Genomic DNA, 9,254 nt, shown 5'->3' with positions numbered 1-9,254 from the left:
ATTTTGCCTATTTGTGTGTGTCCTATTGTAATGTGTAAGTTACACAATGTGTAAGGTGACCTTATATGTACTAGTAGTAGGTAGGGTTTCTGAGTACCTTAAATTAATGTTGGGTGCCTTGTCTATGAGGAAAACAGTTGATTATTTTCCTATAGTGTTTGGATGTGTTAAGGCACTGTTGTAAATATGTCAGTCTATGTCAACCTGTGTCAGAATGTTTCAAGCGCTGTTTGCCAACATAGTAAGAAAACGTTTTCCCTTTGAATTATTATTATTATTTTACCCTATCAGCATGAACCTCATTAAATTCCTTTGAAAACAAACTTTTATAATATCTCATTGTGGTGATGGGAGTGTTTGTTTGCGGAAGAGAGGGAGTGGTGTCAAAATAATTTTGCTTAACAAGTAGGGCTGGTTATTGATACAGATTTCCAGATTCAATTTGATTCAGATTCACAAGCTTTTGATTCTGATTTCGATTCAATATCGATTCATATGGGTTTATTTAATTTATATTGTCCCCTTTTCTTACATATCAAATACATTGTCTCTCAGCTGATGCTGTTAATTATACAGGGGACCTTCTAACTACCTACATTAGGAAACATTTTATTTTACTAATAATATTTTATTGCATTTTCCATAATTTTGGTCACATTTTGGCTATTTAAAAATGGACAAATAAATATATTCAATCACTAAATAACATATTTAATATATTATTGTTGTTACATATTTATTGTTATATTGCATTATTTTCATACTTTTCACAAGTGTTTACATTGATTTGTTGAACACGTGGTAAAAAAACGGTACTGCCTCTTTAACAAAAAAAAAATGTATTTCTGTGAACAGCGCTTTTAAATGAGCACGTTAACTAGAGAGGACTCGAGTGGCTTTACCTCATCTGTGCGATTCATGATGATTCATGAAATGTTTTTTTTTTTGTAGTAGTAGTAGTTTTTCATCACCAACAGACTGTAAAGAACAGAAATTGTATTAAAATATTCAATGACAATTGGGTTGCGTGGATCTCGTCCTTGGACACACATTACACAAAACAGATTTACTCTCAACACACTGTGAAAGGATCTCGCAGCTGAACACTTCACAGCTAAACTACACTATTACTGGTGAGCGAAATGTAAACATTTACCAGCCAGTTGCCAAATATATTCACTTTAGACGCATAGCGCGACATTTGGTTGCAAATGCGATGATATCCTCTCATTGTAGTGGAGGGATGTGCATTGAGTTAAGGCCTGTTCACACCAAGTCCGTCTTTCAGTACGAATGTTCGTTCTGAACAAGCGTTTGTAAGGTAACAATGCATTCCTATGGCACTTTTCACATCGGGTCCGTCAAATCGTCTGCTGACAATTTGTTGTTGTTTTTTTTGGAGAGAGCTCCAATTTTTGAAAACATTTTTGCCCCATTGAGTTTTAATCTAGATAATCTAGTATATGATGTATAGTAACCCCCAAATGTATTTCTTTTTAAATAAACCTATGTTGTGAACAGAAGTGGTCTCTGGGTATCATTTACCAACAACAAAATAAATAAAATAAAATAAAATTCAAATTTAATACTAACACGGAGAGTACCTGCACTTTTTTACTTCCACTTCAAGACTGTACACAAATTAACTGCAGAACCACACTGCTATTTTAATTGCAAGTCTAATATAACAAAGTATTGCAATCATTTTAATAAAGACAGAGAGCCAGGGTATTGTTTTATATTCTTTTAATACTTAGTATCATATTTGATAAAATACCTTATTCTTTATGGACATATTCTACATGCATTTATATCACTGTACCTTGTATTATATTATCCAGGCATTAATCCAGACATTATAAAAAGTTGGCTTCAGGTGTCCATTGTATAGCCTACTCATAGCAAAATACATGTGCAAATAAACATGCAACAGCGCTCTTTACTCATCTCAGTCGCATAAAAAAGAAGATTATATACTCCTCAAAATAAACACCAAGGAAAGATCATAATGAATCCGTTATACCAAATAAAGTAAATAAATACTTTAACAGTGTTTATTATATTAATCTTTAACAGGTGAAGGCAAGACACAGGCTACGGGAGTGAAATAACTTTTTGTTTAATTTTTTATGGACTCTGTGTGTGCAAAACTGTCATGGATTTGGTGTGAACAGGCCTTTAAAGATCGATATCGAGCTCATTCAAATTAAGATCCCAATTAATCGGAGATATACTGTAATATTTTTACCCACCTCTATTACCAAGTATAATATTTTCTTGTTTCACATTTTTTTTATTAGAAAACAATTTTAAAATACTCAGTAAGAAAATTATTTTTGCATTGTACAGTGTTTTGGAGGAAACTGCATGCTAGCCTACAAAATTGACAAAAGGAGGAATGTGCAGTCAGCCAGGTTGTGTGGAGCAGTCGCTGGTCTCTAAATGATGATGTCATAGCCTCTCGTAGGTCCCCTGGGCTGTGATTTATGAGCTAATCCAGGCTTGTCTCCTTGTCCTCCAGGTCTGTCCCTCCCCAGGGGTGTGGTAATGGGACAGCACGCTGCAGCCACAACACCACAGCTGCCCTCTCCACTCCCACAGTCTTCTATCCATCTCCTGTACTAACAGAACTAAAATAAGATGCTGCCCTGCACACTAGAGTGGCTGCATACTCACAGACTATGAATATGTGTCTATGCTTAGGCACGATCTATACAGAAAATGCATCCACAGTTTCCTACCTCTGTCCTGGGATAGCTTATTTTATAAGAGAAATTGCTTTTGGAATGATCATGAAGACACCTATTGACCCATTTTCTCCTGGATGTACTCAGAAAAGCAATTTGTCCCCACAAAAGTCAAACTGATAGGTGGCAAGATGAATGGATTAAAGCAGGCAGGAGAGGGTGCACTATGCCACAAGGCACTAAATCACCAGATTATTAGTTTCATGGGTGAAGCCCGCAAGAAAATAATTGCTAATGTTCCCGGAGTAACCAAGGGAAATGAAGGTAATGGAGCAATTTATAAACTCTGATTGGTATACATGGAAAACTTCCAGCTCATCTCCATTGTTATTTTACTGCTCTCGATAAAAAGCACCCTGGGGCGGCTGGGAGACTGCGGCTGGCCATTAAAATCAATACCTTTGCCGTGTCACTGTTGTTGTTTCCCTTCTCTGTTATTTTTAGTCGCTGGGACAATGAGCCCGCCTCGCTGTTGTAAATCAATGAAATACAATAAGGATAAAAACAGCATAGACATCGAGCTCCCATAATTAATCTCTCCGCTGTATTCAGCACGCTTTGGCTTGAACTTTGCCCATTCATCCAATACAGTGAACACTTTGGTGTGACCACTCAAGAATAAGAATAGGCGAGGTCTCAGCATGTCAATAGAGGACCTCTTAACCACAATAATCACAGCTGTGTATTGATTGCCAGTGACAAGAGTTTAAGAAGAAAAAAAACCGATAGTACTGACAGTGTTTGTCCTCATGAAAGAAGCAGAGGAAAATACAATGGGGGAAATTCTGCTTGAAATAGTTATCTGAAGTTAAAACTGAAGTGTTTTTTTTTCCCGTGTGAAAATACATGTTCCTTTCCAGCTTAATTTTGATTAGGTGTGAGTTTGGGGTGTAACTATCTGTTTGTACAACCAGTGGAAGACAGGGGGAGTGTTCAGGAAACATTTTTGAAAACAGTACATTTTTGCCATTATGTTTGGTGAAACAGGTGGTGTAGAAATTACATATTTCACCTTTGAATGCTGTTTATGTTTGTCATTATGCTGTTTTGCAATCACTGGCACATACATAAGATTTTGATTGAGAGTTCACTATAAATGAAAATATGATCTGAATCTTGAACACGCCCTGAAACACCATCCATGTACAGCAGGTCATTATATTAATGGGCCCATTTTCCTATTACCATCAATAAATTCATTAATTTCCAGCCCTGTGACGTCTAAATGGAGAGTTTTGTTGAGTTGTACGAAGGCGGAAATGTTCTGCAGATGTAGGTTCCTCTAATGTGGTTAATGAAAGCACAGACTTATCTGGTTAGAGGCTGTATTTCACCCAGACCACACTGTGCCCAATTTATACTTCCGTCTCAAGGTGGGTGGTCCAAGCTGCCTCTCCTGCTTTTTTTCCAGCTACTACCTAGTTTGTCATCCTTAAAAAAGCATCTAAATAGAGACGTTTGGACTTCTATGTAACTTTTTTGACCTACAATGGCATGCAAGTTCTCATATTTAAATATGCTCCTGTGATACTGTTTGAAATCTCAAGCTTACAAATGTCACATTTTGCTTTCTGCAATTGAAATGCAACATAAACAAACCTTTGAAAGCTGTAGGAAAGAACATATTTACTATCTCAAAACAACTAAGGGTTCTTGAAAGCCTAAGTCTTAATCTTGAGGTTAAGGTGAGGCTACACATTTTGTAATAGCTTCTCTCTTTTGTTGTGTGACGGTAAAACATAAATAGATCAGGATCCTATTGCTGCAGCCACGAAAGCACACTCAGATCATGACCTTATTCTACAACACAGCAAACAGCACCTACACCTTAACCGAAACACACCAAACATACTTTCCATGCCACTTCCTTTAGTGTGGTGTGGTTAAACTACTGTGTTCGCTCTTTCTTTTTTCACCCTCGCTTAGTACTGCGTGTCACAGGTGTCTCAAATGGTCTATATGAGTCGTTGTCCCACCAGCAAAGCCACAGCCCTGTTCAGACATGTGCGAGTAGTTATCGTATTAGGCCGTGCTGTCTGTTTAGCTGCTTTGAGCTTGGGCTTGGTTTTATGTGGGTGCATACGATAGCAAATAAGTGCAAGCTCTTACGTGCAATGGCATGATTGCAATTTCTATGTTCGTGTTTATGCCATATGTGCTCTTCACACTTGTGCATGTTTGGATCCTGTTGGCTCTCTTCCTCTGACTTCCCTATTATCATATCAGACTGGATAGAAACCTGGACTGGATAGATTGGAAGAAGTGTGGGGAGAGAGAGAGAGACAGAGAAATGAGAGAAAGCTTAAGGAACAGACAGTTACAGATAAAAGGAGATAAAGAGATAGAGATATGTGAAGCGTGGTAAACTGTACACTCTGGCAAGAAATGCTGGGAGGTCAGTTGTTAAAATTTGGTCTGTTTCCATGACAACAGACAGCCCTGCCAGTTAGCGTAAGTGGAATTTAGTGTGGAGCCTAGCATTCTGCCCCATGCTGTCATACAGAGCTCGCTGTGGCCCAGCTACAAAGAGTTGACACATCTAGTCCCCCCTTCAGCATAATTCACTTTCCTGTCAGCATATTCAGAAAGACTCTCTCAAACCTTTTTTCTCTTTTAAGATGCAAAGGCAAAGCGTGCCTTTATATATATATATATATATATATATATATATATATATATATATATATATATATATATATATATCAAGTGTGTATATAACGTGTGTATATAATTTGCATTCAGAATGTCTCAAAATTAAACATTCACCATCTCCCAAGAGGATTAGCCTGGTGACTGCTAATATAAAGCAAACAAAGAGATGCAGGAAAATGTAAGCAAAAACTTGAGTCTGCATCAAGCTTCTGCAATCAGACTCCACCAACAACACTCCCTCAACCCCGTTATTTGTGCAATGTGGTTTCATTTGCATCTGAGGTCTCTAAGCCTTGTAATAAATCTGTCTTCTTTCAAATCAGCTTGCCACCACTGGCGAGGCCTACAGCAGAAGCCTCCCCAAACAAAATGTTATTCCAACTTGTTAGTGTTTGAAGTCGAGGCGCAATGCAGTACAGAGGCTGCTCGCATGTGGTTATGGTCTGTGGGCTTTATTTCTCTCTCTCTTTCTCTCTCAAGATATGGTGTCTCACTTTCCCAGTCAGGATATATCGCCACCATTCAAGCCGCAACTGTCACTCTGAGATAACATTGGCACATTGCAATAGGGGGGGGGAGCTTTAAAAACAGTTCTGCGGTTGCAACTTATTCAGCGACAACATGAGCTTGTGTACTGGCAGTGCTTGTGCGAGCAAGCACTTTTTCCACCTCCTGTTCTGAGTTATAGTGCAAGGCTGCAAATGTTCGCTTTTGAGATTTAACTTCCTCCCACACTCTGCCCTCAAGAAAGGGAACTTGTTCTTTTAACCTCGTTAGTTCTGCTAAACTCTTGACTTTGACACAACACAAGCTGTTACAAGTGTTGGCCTCTTTGACTCACATTTTTCCATCCGGCTCATGCAAGCCAAACTGTTGGGGTGAAGGCAGCTGTGCCACATATGACATCCTCTTTGAATAAGCATGCTAAAACATTAACTCTATTAAACAAGACAGATCATTTTGCAAGTGCACTGTTTGAACATATGCCAGATTAAATTGTGAATCTCCAAGGGACTGACCTTTATAAAACCTACATAGAAATATCAGTAGTCTCTGGTGGAGTTCATCAGCAGTTCGTAAAGTTCAGAACTTCTATATTTAAAAAGACCAAGGGGATATTATGAATTTCATTGTTTTGAAACTCCTGCCCACACAGAGCAAACACTGCAAGTCATTACACATCAGCTTCTTTAAGTTAATGTGGCATTTCGGGTAATGTAACCTGACCTTAATGATTTTTGTACACAAACTGAACAATGAACTGCAAATCAATAAATTGCAGTAAAACACAAACTTTAATCTTCTTAATCATTTAAATTTGAAACTTTCAAATTAGGGTCCAAAATGAAAGGAACAGTTCACCCAGAAATTACAATTCTGTCTTCATTTTGTCACCCTTATTTTGTTCCAAACCTACATGATCTTTTTTCTTCCTATAACACAAAATAATACGTTAGGCAGAGTGTTAGGGACTGACAGCCAGTCACCATTCACTTTCAATGTAGGAAAAAAGGGCAGCATTAATACTATTAAACATTTCTCCTGTTGTTCCACAGAAGAATGAAAGTCTTACAGGTTTGAAATTACAGCGGGGTGAGTAAATTATGACAGAACTTTAATTTTTGGGTAAACTAAACTAAACTTTGGATTTGAAAAGTAAATAATTATTGCCAGCTGGCTGATAAAATTATGTAGAAATTTAGGAGAAATGTCTTATAATTTAACTCTAGTTTTTTTTAGGAGTTTTACAACACCCACTTTCCGGCACTCTCTTGAGTTAAACACATGTGTGTTGGTTAGAATATGAGAACAAGTATTGCACAGGAGAGCTCCCAGTTTTGTTCATCGGTTGAGAATTATTTGGGTTACTATAAAATGTACACAAACTTCTCATAAATTGCATTAAATACTGTATGTGTTCAGAAGAGTTGTATGTTAAAATTTAGTGATTGTTTTGGATCATTTTTGAAGGATGCATATGGATTGCATGTGTGGAGTTTGACCATGTTTTGGTGCACATGCGATGACTGGCTATGTACAATTTTTATTTATCATATCTCATTTAATGATTTATAGCCCAGAGTGTTGTAATTAAAGCCTGGATAGAAATGCATAAAATGCTTTGAGTGATTTAAGCATGTGTTAAATGCATACGATTCTGTGAGTGGTTTGAGCAAGTACTTAAGTGCATAGGGTGCTGTGAATGATATAAGCATGTGTTAAGTACATATGTGTTGAGTCATGTGAGTAGGCTAATATCCTGTTTGTGTATTCATTTAACATTAGAGCACAACAGTCCAACAGAAAGAGTGGAAATAAACTAAATGGATGGAGTGACTGAGGAGCTGATGATAACCATCAATAACCTGCACCATAGATTCACAGCAACAAAATGAAATACATTACATCTGTGCAGCTGCGGTGACTCTTCCTTTTCCTCTAGAAGACTCTTCATCATGTGATCAATAAGCTGAAAGGGGCAAAGCAATAATAACAAGGACAGATGATCACGTGGAGAGAGAAAAGAAAGGGATGTAGAAAGTCACTCAGATATTAAATCAATTAATCATTTACTCACCCTCATATTGTTCCAAAATGGTATGATTTTTTTTCTTTTTCTTTGGAACACAAAAGGAGACATAAGGTGAAATTTTCATCCCTTAACTGAAATTGCATCATTTTCCAATGTAAGTGAGTGTTGACCAAGGCTAATTTTGCCAGAAGAAAGTCATATGGGTTTGGAACAACATTAGGGTGAATAAATGATGACAAAATGGTCATTTTTAGGTGAAATATAACTTGAAAATTCATGAGGAATGCTGTGATGAGAAACAGGCCTAGGGCAAATTTTTGAATCTCCCATGGCTTCCCCCCCAGGGAACAGAGAGGGAGGACAGGCTACTGATCAGGCAGACTATTATCAGAGCCCAGGCTGTCTGCTAGTCAGCTGGGAGAGTCTGCAGTCTCTAATGAAGCGTAACATTAGAACAGCCACTGTCCCCCCATCCATTGATCCATCCTTGCCCCCAGCCCCGCTCCCTTCTCTTGAGACGTGATAGAGGGGACAACCTTTCTTGTCGCTCTAGGAGTTGCCGTGCTGATGATTTGCCTCTTTGTGCTCTCCAGAGAGAAGTAGGCGGGGCCTGCTGCTCATCAGGTGCTAGGCCCCCCAGGTAAACAGCCAGCAGAGTGCAGGAGTGCAAAACCTCTATTAACAGACATAGAAACCATCAAACAGAGGCTGTTAGCAACAGGAGACAATCTTACCATGTCTCACACATGACTTCACTTTGATCATTCCCTGCATGCATTATGCAATAGGAATGTGCCTCTCTACTCCATATTATGGAATATTCTGCATTTTAATCACTCGTTATTCAGATTAAACTCTGTCTAGACATATAAATTGTAATGAAAATTGAAGCTATTATACTGTTAGCAAGGTCAAATGATTTCCATGTCAAGAAAAACAAGATTTAGCATTTCCTAATGAAAATGTGAGAGGCACTTTCCCGATAAAATTATGGAAAAGGAATGATTACTTTCATATACAGTGAGGTCCAAATTCTGAGACTACATTGAAAATCTGGGATTCAAAATCCTACTTAGACTTATTAAATCCTATTTTAAAAAATGTAAAGCTGCAACACTGTGATGTAAATGTAATTATAAATATTTATAATCCTGCACTATTTCTAAATCACTAATCAAATAAGCAAATTTGCCATTGACCAAATCTATGCAGATTTCAGTTACGACAGCCTAATTTCCACCAAATCTCAAATTCTGTATTGTGTTTAAAGGAATTCTGTGGTGGAAATTACATTTGTTTTATATTTTAAATAAAACTTCTGA

This window comes from Xyrauchen texanus, chromosome 29 (assembly GCF_025860055.1).
Source record: "Xyrauchen texanus isolate HMW12.3.18 chromosome 29, RBS_HiC_50CHRs, whole genome shotgun sequence".
Classification (NCBI taxonomy): Eukaryota; Metazoa; Chordata; class Actinopteri; order Cypriniformes; family Catostomidae; genus Xyrauchen; species Xyrauchen texanus.
This window is presented reverse-complemented; position numbering follows the sequence as displayed.